At 45.6% G+C, this 22,587-nt stretch overlaps 1 protein-coding gene across 1 annotated transcript in view; it reads right to left on the reverse strand.

Moving 5' to 3' along the window:
- The window catches only part of LOC143766490 (uncharacterized), a 491,244-nt gene that overhangs the window by 440,487 nt on the left and 28,170 nt on the right, over window positions 1-22,587 (reverse strand). The gene's annotated exons all lie outside the window — the stretch shown is intronic.

Consider the following 22,587-nt stretch of genomic DNA (forward strand, 5'->3'; position numbering starts at 1 on the left):
TGGATTTGGAATGATACTCAAAATCAAAGTGGAAAATCAAATTACAGGCTGATCCAACTTCAGTGGAAATGCCTCAAGACAAGGAAATGATGTTCAGTTGTGTGTGTGTGTGTGTGTGTGTGTTGCCTCCTTGTGCCTGTATGACCTCCCTACAAGCCTGGTCATACTTCTGATGAGGCGGCGAATGGTCTCCTGAGGGATCTCCTCCCAGACCTGGACTAAAGCATCCGCCAACTCCTGAACAGTCTGTTGTGCAACGTGACGTTGATGGATCATGCGAGACATGATATCCCAGATGTGTTCAATCGGATTCAGGTCTAGGGAACGGGCAGGCCAATCCATAGCTTCAATGCCTTCATCTTGCAGGAACTGCTGACACACTCCAGCCACATGAGGTCTGGCATTGTCCTGCATTAGGAGGAACCCAGGGCCAACTGCACCAGCATATGGTTTCACAAGGGGTCTGAGGATCTCATCTCGGTACCTAAAGGCAGTCAGGCTACCTCTGGCGAGCACATGGAGGGCTATGTGGCCCTCCAAAGAAATGCCACCCCACACCATTACTGACCCCCTGCCAAACTGGTCATGCTGAAGGATGTTGCAGGCAGCAGATCGCTCTCTACGGCGTCTCTAGACTCCGTCACACGTGCTCAGTGTGAACCTGCTTTCATCTGTGAAGAGCACAGGGCGCAAGTGCCGAATTTGCCAATCCTGGTCTTCTGTGGCAAACGCCAATCGTCCTGCACAGTGTTGGGCTGTGAGCACAACCCATGAGGAAATCACAGCTAGAATAAGATTGTTCCTGTACAGAAAAATTGAACAAAGAAATTCACCGTGTAAAAACTGTACTCAAAAAATTACCTTTAATTACGTCTTAACGCAGTAAGGTGATAATGAGGACCACTGCCACCATTTAAAAGATACCAGGAGGTGCCTGTACCCATCACTAATCTGAACTGTTCCTACCTACCAGCGGAGGTTTGCACCCTACACCTGCGCAATAGATCCCCCGATCACTGTCGACTGTCCCTCCTACCCCTATCCAGCCCTGTGGGATGGGGAAAGGAATAGGAGGAGAGATATTGAAATGAGAGTTTGTTTGGACAGTATACCACAATTATAGTGATTGAAGAAATGGCTAAGACCGGCACAATAGCAACATGGATGAACATGCACCGTATCATGTAGCACACTATGAAGGGGTATCGTTTCCTTATGTGCTTGCACTCTGAACCCTGCTATTGTGCTGGTCACAGCAATTTCTTCAGCAGCTAAGTAGTCTCTTTATACTATGTATACTTTATTCACTCCTGATGAACCTTGAAAGGGGAAATGAGTGTGTTTCAGAGCTCTTTAGATTTGTTTTTTGTTTTTTTGTTTTATAAGTTCTTGATTTGATGACATGTACCTGTTCTTTAACATGCAGCTGAGCCTTATCTGGTTTTGAATATTTTTGGGCTTATTGCTTAAGCCCTTTCTGCCATCGGACGTACTATCCCGACCATGTGACCTGGGACTTAATTCCCATGGACGGGATAGTACGTTATACCAGATCAGATGCGCTCAGAGGGGGAGGGCGGCCGATCGCAGCCGGGTGTCAGCTGATTATCACAGCTGACATCCGACACTGTGACCGCTCCTGGCACTTTAACCCCCGAAACACTGCGATCAAACATGATTGCAGCGTTCCGGTGGCATATTGAAGCATCGCGCAGGGAGGGGGCTCCCTGCGTGCTTCCCCGAGACCCTCGGAACAACGCGATGTGATCGCATTTTTCCAAGGGTCTCCTTCGTTCTCCTCCCTGCAGACCCCAGATCCAAGATGGCCGCGGGGGTCCTTCCAGGTCCTGCAGGGAGGTTGGCTTGCGAGCAAAATGTCAGATCAGTGATCTGATAATATATAGTGATGTCCCCTCCTGGGACAAAGTAAAAATATAAAAAAAAAAAAAATCCTAAATAAAGAAAAAAAAAAAAAAATTATATATATATATACATTTCCAATAAATACATTCCTTTATGTAAATAAAAGTACACATATCTAGTATCGCCGACTGTAACGACCCAACCTATAAAACTGTCCCACTAGTTAGTTAACCTCTTCAGTGAACACCGTAAAAAAAAAAAAAAAAAAAAAGGCACAACACAATGCTTTATCATCATACCGCCGAACAAAAAGTGGAATAACACGCGATCAAAGACGGATATAAATAAACATAGTACCGCTATAAAACGTCATCTTGTCTCGCAAACAAAAAACGAGCCGCCATACAGTGTCATTAACAAAAATAAAAAAAGTTATAGTCCTCAGAATAAAGTGATGCAAAAATTATTTTTTATATGAAAGTTTTTATTGTATAAAAGCGCCAAAACATAAAAAAATTATATAAATGAGGTATCGCTGTAATCGTATTGACCCGAAGAATAAAACTGCTTTATCAATTTTTCCAAACGCGGAACGGTATAAACACCCCCCCAAAAACGGAATTCATGAATTGCTGGTTTTTGTTCATGTTGCCTCACAACAAATCGGAATAAAAAGCGATCAAAAAATGTCACATGCCCAAAAATGTTACCAATAAAAATATCAATTCGTCCAGCAAAAAAAAAAGACCTCATGTGACTCTGTGGACCAAGATTTGGAAAGATTATAGCTTCCAAAATGTGGGGACGTAAAAACTATTTTTTAGTGTGACAGCTGCCAAATATAAAAACCCGCTATAAATAGTAAATCAAACCCCCCTTTATCACCACCTTAGTTAGGGAAAAATAATAAAATAAAAAAGTATTAATTTTCCCATTAGGGTTAGGGCTAAAGTAAGGGTTGGGGCTAAAGTTAGGGTTGGGATTACATTTACGGTTGGGATTAGGGTTAGGGGTGTGTCAGGGTTAGGTGTGCTTAGGATTATGGTTGAGATTAGGATTAGGGGTATGTTGGAGTTAGGGGTGTGGTTAGAGTTGGGATTAGGGTTAGGGGTGTGTTGGGGTTAGGGTTGGGATTAGGGGTGTGTCCTGGTTAGGGTTGGAGTTAGAATTGGGAGGTTTCCTCTGTTTAGACACATCAGGGGCTCTCCAAACGCAACATGGCATCCGATCTCAATTCCTGCCAATTCTGCATTGAAAAAGTAAAACAATGCTCCTTCCCTTCCGAGCTCTCTTGTATGCCCAAACAGGGGGTTATCCCAACATACAGGGTAGCAGCCTATTCAGGACAAATTTGACAACAAATATTGGGATCCAATTTCTCTTGTTACCCTTAGGAAAATAAAAATTTGGGGGCTAAAAATCATTTTTGTGGGAAAAAAAGATTTCTTATTTTCACGGCTCCGCATTATAAACTGTAGTGAAAAACTTGGTGGTTCAAAGTTCTCAAAACACATCTAGATAAGTTCCTTTGGGGGTCTAGTTTCCAATATGGGGTCACTTGTGGGGGGTTTCTACTGTTTAGGTACATCAGGGGCTCTGCAAACGCAACATGACACCCGCAGACCATGCCATCAAAGTCTGCATTCCAAACGATGCTCCTTCCCTTCCGAGCTCTGCCATGCGCCCAACAGTAGTTTACCCCCACACATGGGGTATCAGCGTACTCAGGACAAATTGTGCAACAACTTTTGGGGTCCAATTTCTGCTGTTACCCTTGGTAAAATAAAACAAATTGGATCTGAAGTAAATTTTTTGTGAAAAAAGTGAAATGTTCATTTTATTTTTTTAAACATTCCAAAAATTCCTGTGAAACACCTGAAGGGTTAATAAACTTCTTGAATGTGGTTTTGAGCATCTTGAGGGGTGCAGTTTTTTAGAATGGTGTCACACTTGGGTATTTTCTATTATATAGACCCCTCAAAGTGACTTCAAATGTAATGTGGTCCCTAAAAAAAAATGGTGTTGTAAAAATGAGAAATTGCTGGTCAACTTTTAACCCTTATAACTCCCTAACAAAAAAAATTTTGTGCTGATGTAAAGTAGACATGTGGGAAATGTTACTTATTTTGTGTGAGACATATCTCTGTGATTTAAGGGCATGAAAATTCAAAGTTGGAAAATTGCGAAATTTTCAAAAATTTCCATTTTTTTCCACAGATAAATGCAAGTAATGTTGAGGAACTTTTACCACTAACATGAAGTACAATATGTCACGAGAAAACGCTGTCATAATCACCGGGATCCGTTGAAGCGTTCCAGAGTAATAACCTCATAAATGAACAGTGGTCAGAATTGTAAAAATTGGCCTGGTCATTAACATGCACACCACCCTTGGGGTTAAGGGGTGAATGCCCTGGGATCGTGCAATATTTATGCAGGCTCTATGATATTTATATATGACATTGGCCATCTGTTTAGTTCCTACTCAGACAGTATAACTATTTGCCCTATAAGAGGAAGTGGAACTATATTGATCATTTATTAGTTTGACCTCACTTGTATGTTAATTTTGGATAGTAAACTGTTGAGTCTAACATATCATTGCCATCATTGTTAGACTTCACCCCTTCACTGCCCCTCATATGGAAATGATATTATGGTCTTAGGGTTAGGAGGGACAGCCGTCTGGAGCGGGGGCACCAACAAAATCGTGAATATCATGTAGGATGCCAACCTCCGCTGGTAGGTAGGAACAGTTTAGTTTAGTGGGTACAGGCGCCTCCTGGTATCTTTTAAATGGTGGTAGTGGTCCTTAATATCACCTTACTGCGTTAAGACGTAATTTTTTTTTTAACTACAGTTTTTACACAGTGAATTTTTTTCTCTGAGCACAACCCCCATCTGTTGACATCAGGCACTCAGACCATCCTCATGGAGTCGGTTTATAACCGTTTGTGCAGACACATGCACATTTGTGGCCTGCTGGAGGTCATTTTGCAGGGCTCCTCCTGTTCCTCCTTGCACAAAGGCTGAGCCCCTTCTTCATCTCCTGGTGTACTGGCCTGTCTCCTGGTAGAGCCTCCAGCCTCTGGACACTACGCTGAGAGACACAACAAACCTTCTTGCCACAGCTCACATTGATGTGCAATCCTGGATGAGCTGCACTACCTGAGCCACTTATGTGGGTTGTAGAGTCCGTCTCATGCTACCACGAGTGTGAAAGCACAACCAACATTCAAAAGTGACCAAAACATCAGCCAGTTAGCATTGGTACCGAGATGTGGTCTGTGGTCCCCACCTGCAGAACCACTCCTTTTTTGAGTGTGTCTTGATAATTGCCAATAATTTCCAGCTGTTGTCTATTCCATTTGCACAACAGCATGTGAAATTGGTTGTCAAACAGTGTTGCTTCCTAAGTGGACAGTTTGATTTCACAGAAGTTTGATTTACTTGGAGTTATAATCTAAGTGTTCCCTTTATTTTTTTGAGCAGTGTATTTTAGGCCGCAGACAACAAGCAGTTTCTTCCTCGTAGTCGGCAGCTGAATACGTTTCTCATATACTCATCTTCCATAACGCTAATTCTCGTCTCATTTACCGACACTGGAATCGGCATTAGTAATACTGCAGGAGATATTCATTACTCGTGACAGGAGAAATAACTACTTCATGATGAGGACGACATCTTCATCTTCTACTGCGGCTCTAGAAACATATTTGTCCAGAGTCCGTCACTGACTCCATCCCCACCGGCCTCTATATGAAGGTTTCCCGTCTTCCCCGCACTGTAATCTTCTATCACATTAGATCTTATGTCGGAGTCACACACAGAAGTTTGAGGCTTTTATAAGTGTCATGCTGCTACAGTGCAGTATAACGCAACCTTCACCAGAGGGAGCTTAAGAGGGAAGTGAGACTGCATACACAGAGAAGCAGCAGCACCAGGAGAGAACCAGTCTAAAGGAACAAAAAAAAAAAAAAAAAATAAGAGACAGACATTTTCAAAGGTTCTATACTTACATAGCCAGTGTTGTCCTCACCAGGACAATAGCACCAGGAGAGTCGGCAGCACCAGGAGAGTCGGCAGCACCAGGAGAGTCGGCAGCACCAGGAGAGTCGGCAGCACCAGGAGACAACTATTGAAAAAAAATCTATATATAGAATTGTCTAAGGGGTACTTCCGTCTTTCTGTCGGCAACTTCCATCACGGAAATCCCGTGTCGCTGATTGGTCTCGCCAGCTGACTGTCATGGCTGCCGCGACCAGTCAGCGACGGGCACAGTCCGATTAGTCCCTCCCTACTCCCCTGCAGTCAGTGCCCGGCGGCCGCTCCATACTCCCCTCCAGTCACCGCTCACACAGGGTTAATGCCAGCGGTAACGGACCACGTTATGCCGCGGGTAACGCATTACGTGACCGCTGCTATTAACCCTGTGTGTCCCCAACTTTTTACCATTGATGCTGCCTATGCAGCATCAATAGTAAAAAGATCTAATGTTAAAAATAAAAAAACAAAAAACCTGCTATTCTCACCCTCCGTAGTTCGACAATGTGCTCGCAGAGATGCATTGCGAAATTACCCAGAAGACTTAGCGGTCGCGCGAGACCGTTAAGTCATCTGGGTAATTTCACAATGCATTCTGGGAACGGAAGATGGCGGCGTGCATAGCCAGAGCTTCGCTGGATCCCAGCGGGTGAGTATACAGTATAACTATTTTTTATTTTAATTTTTTTTTTACAGGGATATGGTGCCCACACTGTTAAATACTACGTGGGCTGTGTTATATACTGCGTGGCTGCTATATACTACATGGGCAGTGTTATATACTGCGTGGGCTGTGCTATATACTACATGCCCTGGGTTATATACTGCGTGGCCTGTGCTATATACTACGTCGCCTGTGTGCCTGTGGCTGCTATATGCTGCGTGGGCTGTGTTATATAGCACATGGGCTGTGCTATATTGCTATATACTGTTTGACCACTGATATATACTGCGTGGCCTGTATTAAAGCATCGGCTATTCTACAGTATATATATTATATATATCAGCCACATAGTATATAGCACAGGCCACGTAGTATTTGTCTGCTATATACTACATGGCTCCTATATACTACGTGGCCTGTGCTATATACTATGTGGCTGCTATATACATACATATTCTAGAATACCCAATGCGTTCGAATCGGGCCACCATCTAGGAGGAGAATATGAGTCTTCATATATTAAAAACAATATTATTTATTAGTACCAAAAACATGATGAAAAAAAAATATATAAATAAATAAGCACAATTTCAATAAAATATTAAATTCATATGAATAAGAATTTGATCTTAAAGGTGACAATATTAAGTGGTCGCCAACCTGGACACATATGATGCAGCACTGAAGATGATGTCTAAATGGTCAGTATATATAGCCACTAAATTTAACCGTAAGGAAATCGTAAGCACATACCCCACATATAGTGGGACAAAGGTAACAGTGTAATTCAAGTCAGGTCATATGGCTAATCTAGCCTGAAAAGAGATCACATGTCTCTCACAATACAGCGCTGTTCAGAGAAATGTAAAAAAACATAGAATAAATAAAGAGTTAATTACCCATAATACTATCTCCGATTCAGTCCAGTCCAGGGGGCGACCACTGACCACGACGCGCGTTTTGCGAGCGTGACTGTCGCTTCCTCAAGGGGGGGGAAATATACACTATCTTCCAAATTATTATGCAACTGACATTTTCCTCCGATTTTCCTAAATTGTCGGTGCAAATGACAGTCAGTCTAATAAAAGTCATTACCAGTTAGAGTATACATCGACTTTTATTGAAGAAACCTCCCAATGATAACAGTATAATCTCCAAAATGAATAAAAACTCACAATGCACTGTTCCAAATTATTAGGCACAGTAGAATTTCTAAACATTTGATATGTTTTAAAGAACTGAAAATGCTCATTTGTGGAATTTGCAGCATTAGGAGGTCACATTCACTAAACAAAAAAGCTATTTAACTCCAAAACATCTTGGCGGGCCAAGTTACATGTTAACATAGGACCCCTTCTTTAATATCACCTTCACAATTCCTGCATCCATTGAGGTTCTGCTTGTATTTCTTTGCATGAAGTCAGAATAGCCTCCCAGAGCTGCTGTTTGGATGTGAACTGCCTCCTACCCTCCTAGATCTTTTGCTCGATGATACTCCAAAGGTTCTCTATCGGGTTGAGGTCAGGGGAAGATGGTGGCCACACCATGAGTTTATTTCCTTTTATGCCCATAGCAGCCAATTACTCAGTGGTATTCATTGTCATGCATGAAGATGATTTTGCTCCTGAAGGCACGTTTCTGCTTTTTATACCATGGAGGAAAGTTGTCAGTCAGAAACTCTATACAGTATACTTTGCAGAGGTCATTTTCACACCTTCAGGAACCTTAAAGGGCCCTACCAGCTGTTTCTCCATGATTCTGGCCCAAAACATGACTCCTCCACCTCCTTGCTGATGTTGCAGCCTTGTTGGGACATGGTGGCCATCCACCAACCATCCACTACTCCATCCATCTGGACCATCCAGGGTTGCTCAACGCTTATCAGTAAACAAGACAGTTTGGAAATTAGTCTTCATGTATGTGTGGGCCCAATGCAACCATTTCTACTTGTGAACACTGTTTAAGGGTGGCCGAATAGTAGGTTTACGCACTACAGCAAGCCTTTGAAGGAGCCTACACCTTGAAGTTCGAGGGACTCCAGAGGCACCAGCAGCTTCAAATATCTGTTTGCTGCTTTGTAATGGCTTTTTAGCAGCTGCTCTCTTAATCCGATGAACTTGCCTGGCAGAAATCTTCCTCATTATGCCTTTATCAGCATAAACACATCTGTGCTCAGATACAGCCACAAATCTCTTAACACTATGATGATCACGCTTAAGTTTTCGGGAAATTTCTAATGTTTTCATCCCTTCACCAAGGCATTGCACTATTTGATGCTTTTCGGCAGCAGAGAGATCCTTTTTCTTTCCCATGTTACTTGAAAACTGTGACCTGCTTAATAATGTGGAACATCATTTTTAAGTAGTTTTCCTTTAATTAGAATCACCTGGAAAACTAATTATCACATGTGTTTAAGATTGATTTCAGTGATCCATTGAGCCCTGAGACAATACCATCCATGAGTTTATTTGAAAAACAAAACAATTAAATCTTTGACACTTAAATCCAATTTGCATAATAATTTGTAACAGTGTAGATCAGGAGACAAATAGTCTTGTGCTTCTGTCCAGAGTCCTGAGAGTAATGGACTACCTGTCTCCACATCCCCTTTTATGCATCAGTGATTTTGCAGGTAGTAACATCGTTTCCTGGACATGATTAGTGTGAAGTACGCATTGCGTTTCGAATGCATACGTATGCGTGTCCTTCCGTACCAATGCGTTCCCATAGACTGTAATGTGTTTATTACGCAATCATCTGCAATTGTCCGCATGCAGACGATTGCTCAATATTTGACGCCTCCAAAAATACAACATGTTGCACTCGTAACGCCCCGCTGCACACCGCGAAACGATGCATGCGAAAAAGCATACACAAAGCATGTGAACGTACGCAAACGCATGTCCTTGTGTACACCATGTTAAATATATATATATGCACGACACATGCGGATCTATGCGGATGAAACGCTGAACGCACAGACGCAAATATGGAACCAGCCTAAGAGAGCATCATACTGTGGAGAGGGGAGCTGAACAGGGGGGAGACTCAGGACATTATTAAATGTTATGTGGGCACTTATTGTTATATGGGCACTCTGGTTATTGTGTCAAAGGGGCACACAGGGAACATAATTACTTTCTAGGCAAGAAGAGGGCATTACTATATTCTAAGGGTTTGGTTTACCATCTAGAGCAGTGGTGGGCTATTCATTTTCCCGAGGGGCCACATGAGAGACTGCGACCATTGTGAAAGGCCGAACCAATAGGCCGAAATTAATTCTGCTCAATATTAATATCGATATATTATAATTATTATTGATCATTTTATTAATATTAATTGTATAACTTAATATTGAGCAGAATTAAGAATGCTGATATCCCCCTATATGTCGTTTGAACCCGAGCACAGCCCCACTGTATATCGTATGAGCGCCCCCAACAGCCCCTTATATGCGGCATGAGCCCCACACAGCCTCCCTATATATACAGCATGAGCCCCACACAGCCTCCCTATATACTGCATGAGCCCCACACAGCCTCCCTATATACACTGCATGAGCCCCACACAGCATCCCTATATATACACACACACCATGAGCCCCACACAGCCTCCCCATATACGGCATGAGCACCACACAGCCATACCTCCCAACTTTTGAAGATGCGAAAGAGGGACAGTTAGCGGCGCGCAAAGTGCGTCGCGGCAAATTTTAGGCCACGCCTCTGACCACACCCATTCATAATTAGTCACACCCATATCCATGTCCCAACCACACCCATTTAGCACTGCTGATCACAGTTTCATATGCAATAATTATAAACAAAAAAATCTGTCCACCCAGTGCCCCATACTGTATAATGACCACACATGATGCTCCATACTGTATGATGACCACACATGATGCTCCATACTGTATATTGGATGAACATGATGCTCCATACTGTATAATGAACACACATGATGCTACATACTGTATAATGGCCACACAGTGCTCCATACTGTATAATGGCCACACATGATGCTCCATACTGTATCGGCTCATCCTTAAAGGGGTTGTCGGATCTTATGCTACATGTCTACAGTCACTATGTGTGAATCCTCATATCGTGTGCACTGTGCGCTGTAAAGATTCTCTGGTGCCGGCAACAGGTGGTCTTGTGACCACAAGCATGCAATATATATATTCCCAGCCACATTTCGACTAGACTGTTTTGGGCCTTGTTCAATACATTTGCATTCGCCATGCAAGTCTAGTCGGCATGTGACTGCATGTATGCAAATCACAAACTTGCAGCCAGACACCAGCCAAATAACCACAGCTCTGCGAGCAACGTGAGATGCACAAGTCTGCAGTCACATAGAATGACACAGAGTGAATGCACCAATGACATACACACACACACACACGCACAGCCCCACTGTATAATGACAGACACACGCACAGCCCCACTGCATAATGACAGGCACACACACGCACAGCCCCACTGTATGACAGGCACAAACACACAGCCCCACTGTATAATGACAGGCACACACGCACAGCCCCACTGTATAATGACAGGCAGACACGCACAGCCCCTGTTACCGCTCCTGTCACTGCGTGTCGCCGCCGCTCCTCCTCCAGGTTCCAGCGCGCCAGCTTCTCTTCCGGTGCAATGTCCCATCTTCCTGCCGCTGCGAGTCCCCGCCGCTCCTCTTCCAGGTCACAGTGCGCTCGTCCTCAGATCGTCTCTTCACTTCCGGTATCTTGCTCCGTTAGGGGCATCCGGTGTTTGCACAGGCGCTCTGGAATCAAAGGACGCATGCGTTCCTCTGCTATTCCTTCTTCCCCGGAGCTCTCTAGTGACAGCCAATCCGGGTAAGACTTCTCCTATAAGAGGCTGACCTTCCTGCTTTGCGATGCCTGATTGTCATATAGCCTCCGCTTGTGCATCTGGCCAGTTCGCTCTACCTGTGCTCTGTCTTTTGTGTACTGCGTAGTCTGAGCCTATTGTCCTTGTCCTGCCTGCTTCGCCCCTGTGTTTGTTGCTTTTTTTCAGTTACCCCGCCGTACTTATTTTGTTCTTCTTTATTTCTTTTTCCCTGCAGCCTTCACCTGTCTCGGCTCCCCAGCCTCTCCGGTCTGACGTCCGTCTTCCTAGTCCTGAGGTTCGGTCCTGCCTTCCCGATTTTCCTTTACTGTAGCGCGAACGTGTAGGGAAGAGAGTGGACCCTCTGGACCGCGGAAAAGACCTACCCCTGGGCGAGCTGACCTTATGGACCCGACCCCTATACAGGAACCGTCAGGGGCAAGCCCAGAGGAGCCAAAACCGCAGTAGCCGTACGAAGAGGGGCGGCTCTAGAGAGAGGAAACAAGAACAGAGGGGGAAAATGCCGAAGGAGGGTGGAGAACAAAATAGGAAAATCGGGAAGGCAGGACCGAACCTCAGGACCAGGAAGACGGACGTCAAACCGGAGAGGCTGGGGAGCCGAGACAGGTGAAGGCTGCAGGGAAAAAGAAAAATTAAATAAGTACGGCGGGGTAACGCACGCACAGCCCTGCTGAATAATGACACACACGCACAGCCCCGCTGTATAATGACATTCACACACGTACAGCCCCACTGTATAATACACACACAGCCACACTGTATGACAGGCACACGCTCAGCCCCACTGTATAATGACACATACACACAGCCCTACTGTATGACACACACGCACAGCGCCACTGTATAATGACACATACGCACAGCCCTACTGTATGACACACACACGCACAGCGCCACTGTATAATGACACACACGTACAGCCCCACTGTATAATGACACACACACACAACCCCACTGTATAATGACATACAGGCATGCAGCTCACACACAGCTCACACACACGCAGCACACACACAGCATCACAAACATGCAGCTTTGACACAAATGCATCACACACGCAGCCAGCACACACACACACACGCAGCCAGCACACACACACACACACACACGCAGCCAGCACACACACACACACACACACACGCAGCCAGCACACACACACACACACACACACACGCAGCCAGCACACACACACACACACACACACACACACACACACACACGCAGCCAGCACACACACACCAGATACCTCATACACACATATGCAGCATCACACAGCTCACACACACACACACACACACACAGTCTCCTCTGTGGTGCAGGGGCGGCTGATGTCCATGTGCAGCTCTTCAGTTTTTCCTGCTTACAGCTCTGCACTGTCCCTGCACCTCCCCCCATCTCTCCTTCTCTGCCGGGATAGCAGATAAGAGCAGGAGAAGCCGGAGCTCCGTACACAAGGAGGTATGCTGAGTCGCTGACCTTTCATCTTGATTGCTGCTGGCTCTCTCGCTCAGCGTGGCAGCGCCACATAGGGGGCGGGGGTCGGTCGGGAGGTGAGACCCAGCTTTTTTTTTTTTTTTTTTAAATAAAACAGCCACAAACCTTATTCAGATGCCGCCCCCTGCTGCATTGTCCCCGCCCTAGGCACGTAGTGCGGGACAACTAATGTCCCGTCCGGGATCCCGGGGCTGACTGTCAAAATCAGGACAGTCCCGTGGGATCCGGGACGGTTGGGAGGTATGCACACAGCCTCCCTACATACGGCAAGAGTCCCACACAGCCTCCCTATATATACTGCATGAGCCCCACACAGCCTCCACATGTGCAGCATGAGCCCCACACAGCCTCCCTATATACAGCATGAGCCCCACACAGCCTCCCCATATACACTGCATGTCGCTCCCATAGCCTCCACATGTGCAGCATTGTCGCCTCCATATGCAGCACCATGTCGCCCCATGTGTACTGCACCATGTCTGTTATGATCTGGTGGCCTAGGAGCAGCATAAGACGTACTCTGGAGAAGGTGGTATCTATACTGACCGCAGACCCTGAACTTAACACCGCAACTAGAAGTAGCCGTGGGATGTACCTACTGATCCTAGACACCTCGACACAGCCGGAGGACTAATTAACCCTATAGATAGTTTTCCCTTTTCTATCTTGCCTCAGAGAAAATTCCCAAAGGATAGGCAGCCCCCCACAAATATTGACTGTGAGAGGAGAGGAAAAAACATACACAGGCTGAAATACCGGATTACTCACCGGTAATGCTCTTTTATAGAGCCCACGACAGCACCCACTGAGAGAGGGGATCCGCCCCTGGGAACAGGAAACCTACAGAGAGATAAAAGGGGCGGCCCCCCCTCGCTCCTCAGTTGTTTTACAGAGAATAAGGAGGAACCGCCGCCAGGTTTTTTAGTTTAACAGGTTTAGTTATATATACATATTTACAACTTCATATCATCTTACTCTATTATATACATCTCCCTACAAGACACCACGTGCAACTAAATAAAGAAAAGGGAGGGAATCGAATGGGTGCTGTCGTGGGCTCTATAAAAGAGCATTACTGGTGAGTAATCCGGTATTTTCTATTCGCCACGACAGCACCCACTGAGAGATTTACAGAGATTATAGATTGGGTGGGATAACTGAGCCGAGAACCGATACCCCAAAGGTTAGATCAGAAGCAGCAGATAGGTCTAGTCTACAGTGCTTATAGAAGGTATTAGGCGAAGACCACGTTGCAGCCTTACATATAAGGTGTATTGGCACGTTCGCTTTTTCTGCCCAGGAAGTCGATACGGCCCTAGTGGAGTGTGCTCCGATATGCAGAGGAGGATCTCTTCCCTTAGATCTGTACGCCAAGATTATAGCATCCCGGATCCAGCGCGACAGTGTGCACTTTGTGACTCTGGATCCCCTGTTTTTCCCCTGGAAAGACACAAAGAGAGCCCTACTCTCCCTCCAGTCCCTAGTTCTTTCTATATAGGTTAGAATAGCTCTTTTAACGTCTAGGGTATGAAGCCTAGCTTCTTCTGGAGTCGAGTGGTTCTCATAAAAGGTAGGTAACAAGATCTCCTGAGACCTATGAAAACTAGTGGCTACCTTAGGGAGATAACATGGATCTGTTTTTAAAACTATTCTGTCAGAAGTCACTGATAGGAATGGAGGATCTACTGATAAGGCATGGAGATCACTCACCCTTCTGGCAGATACTAATGCCACTAGTAATATCGTTTTTAATGAGACATGCTTCAGAGAGGCTGTCTGAAGAGGCTCAAAAGGGCTTTGTGTCAATGCATCCAGGACTAACGTCAGATCCCACTGAGGAATCTGTGGTACCTTAATAGGTTTTGATCTCTCGCAAGCGGAAATAAACCTAGATATCCATCTATTGGCTGCAACATCAGAATTAAACAGAGCTCCTAGAGCCGAAATTTGGACCTTTAATGTGCTAACCGAGAGTCCCAAGTCCAGACCCTTCTGTAGAAATTCTAATATTGAGAATATAGGAACTTCCGAAGAGAGTTGTGCAGTATGGAATTCAAGAAATTTCTTCCAAATCCTAACATAAATTCTGGTAGTGGAAGGCTTTCTACTCCTCATGAGGGTATTTATTAACCCCCTAGAGAACCCTCTAAGCTCTAGTAATTGCCTCTCAAATTCCAGACAGTCAAGTTCATTCCTTTTACTTGAGGATGTAGGAACGGCCCCTGAGATAGAAGGTCTTTGGTCTGAGGCAGAATCCAGGGGTCTGAAATTGACATCGCTCTGAGCCACGAAAACCATGGCCTCTTGGGCCAGAATGGGGCTATCAGCAGAACTCTTGCCCCTTCTTCCCTTATCTTTCTTATGACCACAGGCAGTAGATTCCATGGAGGGAATGCATAGGCTAGGTCGAATGCCCATGTTATATGGAGGGCATCGAATATGTCCGGATTGTCCTCTCTGCATAGAGAGGCGAACATCCTCATCTGACGGTTTGCTCGTGTGGAGAACAAGTATATCTGGGGTACACCCCATTTGGCTGTTATTAACTTGAACACTTCCCTGTTGAGCATCCATTCCCCCTGATGCAGAGTGTGGCGGCTGAGGAAGTCTGCACGAAGGTTGTCTATGCCTCTGATATGAACTGCCGACAAGGATAGTAGGTGACCTTCGGCTAGCTCCATGATGTCCGAAGCAACTCCCATAAGATTTTCTGACCGAGTACCTCCTTGACGGTTCAGATAGGCCACTGCGGTTGTGTTGTCGGAGAAGACCCTTGTGTGAGAGCCTCTCAGCTGAGGGAGAAAGTGGAGCAGGGAATAAAATATAGCTTTCAACTCTTTTACATTAGAGGAATTCTCAAGCTCTGCATAAGACCAGAGACCCTGGGCTATCTGATCCTGAAAGTGTGCCCCCCAGCCATCGGGACTAGCATCCGTGGTAACATTAGAGGATGAAGTGATAACCCATAAAACTCCCTTAGATAGATTGCCCCAATCTAACCACCATGCAAGGGAGTGTATTACATCTGACGTTAGAACGACTGTGTCATCCAGTTCTCCTTCCTTCCTAATGTCCTCTTGTAATACAAATTTCTGTAGCTGTCTAGTGTGGAATTGCGCCCATTGGACTGCGGGAAGACAAGAAGTCAGGGAACCTAATAAAGACATGGCATTCCTTAATGACATACTACGCTTACTGATGGCTATACTCACTTTATGTATTATGGTGGTCTTTTTCTCATCAGGAAGCCTACATATCTGGCCAACAGAGTCCAATAGGAGCCCCAGAAATTTCTGACATGTCACTGGCTGGAGCCTGGATTTTTCCCAGTTTATAATCCAGCCCAGTTTTTGCAAAGAAAATACTACTTCCCCCAACCTCTTCTCACACTGTAGGGAATCTCTACCTACAATCAACAGGTCATCTAGATACGGAATTACTAGTGTGTCCCTTACTCGTAGGAAGGACATTACCTCTGATAGTAACTTGGTAAAAACCCTTGGAGCCATGGATAAACCAAATGGCATAGCCCGGTATTGTAGGTGACAGACCTGCCCATCTATAACCACTGCAACCCGGAGAAATTGTTGGTGTAACTGGTGTATGGGGAGATGGTAGTAAGCATCCTTAAGATCCAATACTACCATGTAACAATTTGGAAACAAATTTTTAATAGCTGAACGAATAGATTCCATTTTAAATGTTCTGGGTTTTATAAAGGAATTCAATTTTCTCAAATTGATTATGGTTCTGAAAGAGCCGTCGGGCTTAGAAATTAGAAACAGGGGGGAGTAGAAGCCCTTCCCTATCTGGGATGGTGGCACCTTTATTAATACGTGTTTGGATATGAGGGATTTAATTTCCGTTTCAAGGGCCTCCTGCTGAGGCCTAGATCTTAAGGATGTAAGAAGGTAGGAATCCGGAGGTGTTTGGATGAAGTCTAAAACGAGGCCTGAAGATACTAAATTGATGGCCCATGGATTGGCCGTTATTTCCTTCCATTGCTCTGCAAACTCTAGAAGTCTAGCCCCCACTGGCAGAACTGGGTCAACGGAATTTATCCGCTGGCTTAAAGGGACGTTTATTGAACAAATTTCCTTTTTGTTTAAATTCTTTATTACTATTCCACCGGTCTTTAAAGCCTCCCTTCTTGCCGAATGGTGGCTTCCTGAACGCCCTTCTGTAAGAAGGAATAAGCCGGATTACTCACCGGTAATGCTCTTTTAGTGAGTCCACGACAGTACCCTACTGGAGAGAGGGATCCGCCCCGCAGGAACAGGAAACCTATTGAGAAATAAAAGGGGGCGGTCCGCCTCTCCTCCTCAGTTTTGATTTCAGAGTACCCGGAGGACCGCCAATATTAGGCAAATATCATTTATTTCATTCTTTAAACTTATTTGCTTATGATTAAAAGGATTTTACTCAAATAATATGCATTATATTAACATAGGGAGGGATGTAAGAGGGTGCTGTCGTGGACTTACTAAAAGAGCATTACCGGTGAGTAATCCGGCTTTTTACTCTTCGCCACGACAGCACCCTACTGGAGATCTTTCAGAGACCATCACCTAGGGAGGGGACCACCGTGCTGAGGACAGTCCTGCCAAAGTCTAGGTCAGAAGTTGACGATAGGTCTAGCCTATAGTGGTTATAAAATGTAGAAGGATTTGACCACGTTGCCGCCTTACATATAGTTTCAATCGGGACGTCTCCCCTCTCTGCCCAGGAGGATGCCATCGCTCTGGTAGAGTGTGCCGTTATGCCTTCCGGAGGGTTTTCTTTCCTCGCGGAGTAAGCCAGTCTGATAGCCTCTCTGATCCACCGGGATAAGGTGCTTTTTGTTACTCCATGACCCTTCTTGACACCCTGGAAGGAAATAAACAGAGCCCTACTCTGTCGCCAGCTACTGGTCTTTTCAATGTATTTTAACACTACTCTTTTAACGTCTAGAGTGTGATATTTTTGTTCTTCAGGAGTGGAGGGATTACTGAAGAAAGTGGGCAAGATTATTTCTTGTGACCTGTGGAATTTTTTCGCTACTTTGGGTAGGTAGGAAGGGTCTGGTTTAAGAATTAACTTATCCTGAAAGGTTAACAAAAAAGGTGGATCTATAGAGAGTGCTTGGATGTCACTGATTCTCCTAGCTGAAGTCAGTGCTACCAAGAGGGCCGTTTTTAGTGATAGACATTTAATTGGTATTGAGTCTATTGGCTCGAATGGAGAGTCTGTTAGGGCTTGTAAGACTAAATTTAAATCCCAGGGTGGAATTCTAGGTATGTTAACTGGATTCATTCTTTCGCAGGCCGTAATAAATCTGGATACCCATCTATCCCCCGCAATGTTATGGCCATAGAGGGCTCCTAGTGCTGAAACATGAACCTTTAAGGTGTTTACAGTTAGACCTAGTTCTCTCCCTTTTTGAAGAAACTCCAGGATAGAATGTATCGGAATCTCTGATGTGTTGGTAGATGTATGGAATTGAAAACATTTTCTCCATACTCTTGTATAGATTTTTGTGGTGGAGGGTTTTCTACTATGGAGAAGCGTATCAATTAAACCCCCCGAGAATCCTCTCGATCTTAGCATCTGCCTCTCAAGTTCCAGGCCGTCAGGTGGAGATTGTCCACCTGAGGGTGGAAAAACGGACCCTGGAAGAGAAGGTTGGGCGTTGAGGGGAGGACCCAAGGATCTGAGACCGACATGGTCCGTAGCCATGAGAACCATGGTCTCTTGGGCCAGAATGGAGCTATCAGTACAACTCTCGCCCCTTCTTCTCTGATTTTGCGTACAACTTGAGGTAGCAATATGATCGGAGGAAATGCGTACGCCAGACTGAACTGCCAAGGGGCTTGGAGAGCGTCCAGAATGTCCAGGTGATCCGCTGGAGAAAGAGAAGCAAATCTCCGGACTTTTCTGTTTTTCCTTGTGGCGAAAAGATCTATCTGAGGACGGCCCCAAAGAGATATTATGTCCAGAAATATTTGCTGGTTTAGACACCACTCTCCTTGTCTCAGGGTGTGTCGGCTTAAAAAGTCCGCCTGCTGATTGCTTGCTCCTCTTATGTGCAGCGCAGTAAGGGATGTTAGGTGACTTTCTGCTAGATTTAGGATTTCTGTAGCAGAAGACATCAGAGTCTCTGATCGCGTACCTCCTTGCCGATTTAGATACGCCACTGTGGTGGTGTTGTCGGATAGGACTCTGACGTCTTTCCCCCGAAGCTGTGGGAGGAAATGATATAAGGCGTATTTTACAGCATTCAGTTCTTTAAAGTTAGAGGAGCTGCCGCTTTCCTCCATGCTCCATGACCCCTGGCAATAATCATTTCCCATATGAGCGCCCCATCCATGAGGACTGGCGTCAGTGGTTATGGTATGAGATGGCGTTATTACCCATGGAACCCCACTCATCAAATGGTTTGAGTCTAGCCACCACTCTAAGGAAGTTAAAACCTCCTGAGACAAGGTTATTTTTGCATTTAGGCGCCCAAATAACCGTCTATCCTCTTGTAAAACTTGATGTTGTAGTGTACGAGTATGGTGTTGAGCCCATCTCACTGCTGGTATACAAGAGATAAGGGACCCTAATAACGACATAGCTTGTCTTAGGGATATATGCGGATTATTTATTGCAGCTAGGACTTTGTGTCTGATCAGTAGAACCTTTACCTGCGGCAGAAGACACTTTTGAGATATGGAGTCTAACTGGAACCCCAAGAACGCCTGACGGGAAAGCGGAGTGAGTCTGGATTTGTCGGTATTGATTATCCAGCCCAGGTCCTGTAGAGAGGAAATTGCGTGAGCTAAACGATCAGCACATTGAGTAACTGAATTTCCTATTACCAAAAAGTCATCCAGATAGGGCACAATCAAAGTTTCCTTCTGGCGTAGGTATGCCATCACCTCTAGCATTATCTTGGTGAAGATCCTCGGCGCTGTTGAGAGGCCGAAGGGTAAGGCCGCATACTGGAAGTGACGAACCTCGTTGTTGATTTTTACCGCCACTCTGAGGAATTTTTGGTATCTGTTATGAATGGGGAGATGATAGTAAGCATCCTTTAGATCAATGCCCCCCCATCATACAGTTTGGGAAGAGGAGTTTTATGGTGGACCTAATGGACTCCATTTTAAATGTATAATTTTCAATGAATGAATTGAGTTTTTTAAGGTTTATGATGGTTCTGAAAGAACCGTCGGGCTTAGAGATTAGGAATAGGGGAGAATAGAATCCCCTACCCTCCTGTCCCACCGGCACTTGGACTAGGACCCGTTTTGATATTAGGGTTTGGATTTCAAGCTCTAAAGCCTGTTGCTGTATAGGCGAGCTGAGAGTTGTTATAATATAAGACTCGTGGGGCACACGAGAGAATTTTAATTTAATTCCATCTCGGACTATATTTAAAACCCACGAGCTAGATGTTATCTTCTCCCATTGGGTGGTGAAAAATTTAAGTCTGCCCCCAACTGGTATGTCCTCAGTATTTGTCTTTTGGGGGGTTGGGTCTTCTAAACATGGTACCTCTCTGCTTGTCGTCCTTAGGGGTCCATGTTGTAGACCTATCCGTTTGCCTCCTTTTGCCAAACGGCCTCCTCTTAAAGGCTCTCCTGTAAAAGGGAATAGAGGATTCAGGAAAAGCGTTCTTCCTGTCCTTTGCCTTTTTGAGTATCTCATCTAAGGTTTTACCAAAGAGGTACTCACCCTCACATGGGATTGCGCATATTTTAGATTTAGATTGCGCGTCCCCTTTCCAACTCTTCATCCATAGGGCTCTTCTTGCGTTATTCACAAGGCCCGCAGATCTTGCTGCTAAACGGAGTGAGTCGGCGGAGGCGTCTGCCAGAAAGGCCGCTGCTCCTCGTATTAAAGGGATGGCTGCTCTTAGTTTTTCCCTTGAGCTTTTCTTTTCAATTTGCTGGTCTAACTGATCAATCCAGATGATCATTGACCGGGCCGCGCAAGTGCTGGCTGCTGCAGGTTTGAATATTCCTGTAGCCGCTTCCCAGGAACGTTTAAGGGATGATTCAGCCTTACGATCCAAAGGATCGACCAATAGTCCCGCATCCTCCACAGGTAGAGTGGATTGTTTGGAGGTAGAGGCTACAGCTGCGTCGACCTTAGGGACTTTGGTCCAAGTAAGAAGCTCCTCGTCACTAAACGGATATTTACGTTTTGACGCTGAGGGTAGAAAACCTCTCTGATCTTGCTTCTCCCACTCTCTTTTAATTAATGTTTTCACTGCTGGTATAACCGGAAAACATCTCCTCTTTCTGTCTGCCAAACCCGCGAACATTATCTCTTGCGCGGTTTGCGCACCCTTAGACTCCTCACACCCCATGGTATTTCGAATAGATTTTACCAAGTTGTCCACACTGTCCAAAGGAAAACATGAGCGTCCCTCAATCTCTGATGAGGATGATGACGCTGGACATGATGATAGGGAGGCATCTGACAGTATCGGTTGGTCACTGTCGGAGTCTGACACAAGTGTCGGTGTTTTAGATTTAGAACTACGCGGTTTTTCCTGGGTCATATTTTTTAGTTCTTCTCTAATAATGGCCCGTAGGTCCGTAATGGACACTGCTGCTCCCTGTGTTGTTTCTTTAAAACAGTCCTCACAAAGTTTTTTGGGGTATGAGTCAGGGAGGGGCTGGTTACACAAGGCACATTCCCTGTGCTTCGTTTTTTTGTCGTTTTTTCCTCTAAGCGTGTAAGTAGAGAGAGAAAGGGAAAAGAGAGAGATAGGGAGACAGCGTTAGCTTAATAGGCAGAGTTCACAACTCACCCAGTGAAGCAAACAATACCGGATCAGAAGGCCGAGATCCTGTTCTGGAACCGTCGCTTTTACAAGCGGTGTCCGAGGATCCTCTGGCGTGATCTTTGGCGGGGGGTACTGGAACTCCGGTTGTGGGGTCCATGGCACCTGGGGATGACATCTCTGCATCGCCGTTTCAGTGTTAGTGAGCGCTTTAAATAGAGCGCCAAAACGTTGTTTTTTTGTTTTTTTTTGGCGCATGCGCAGACCAGTGCCGGCTCCCCTGCCCTGGATCCGGCCTAGGCGCCCCGGAAGTCCAAGATCCACTTCCGGGGTAGCCTGTATTTGCGGCGGTCGGCGCATGTGCGGCCCGGGATTCAACGCCGGGCCGCAATGGAAGGTCACCTTACCCGGCTCCTGCTGCCGTACCGCACGCTGGGAAGGATGCCGGTCGGCCTTTCCCGGACCCGGCCGTCTGCCCGCTCCATCAGACGAGGAGGGAGCCGTCTAACGGAACTCCCCCGACGCTGCTTCTGAGCCGCAGCCCCTGCCGTTCTCTCGGATACTGCGCAGGCGGCATGCAAGCCCAGGTATGCTTTCTCATTCAGAAGTCCTGTCGTTCCCGCAGGAACAGGAAACCTAAACTGAGGAGGAGAGGCGGACCGCCCCCTTTTATTTCTCAATAGGTTTCCTGTTCCTGCGGGGCGGATCCCTCTCTCCAGTAGGGTGCTGTCGTGGCGAAGAGTAAAAAAGGGATTAGGGAACCCCTTCTTCCTTTCACCCGCCTTAGTGAGTATTTCATCTAATACTGTTCCGAAGAGGTACTCACCCTGACAGGGTATGGCACACAATTTGGACCTGGACTGGGCATCTCCTTTCCAGTTTTTTAGCCATAAGGC

Source organism: Ranitomeya variabilis, chromosome 4 (genome assembly GCF_051348905.1).
Source record: "Ranitomeya variabilis isolate aRanVar5 chromosome 4, aRanVar5.hap1, whole genome shotgun sequence".
Classification (NCBI taxonomy): domain Eukaryota; kingdom Metazoa; phylum Chordata; class Amphibia; order Anura; family Dendrobatidae; genus Ranitomeya; species Ranitomeya variabilis.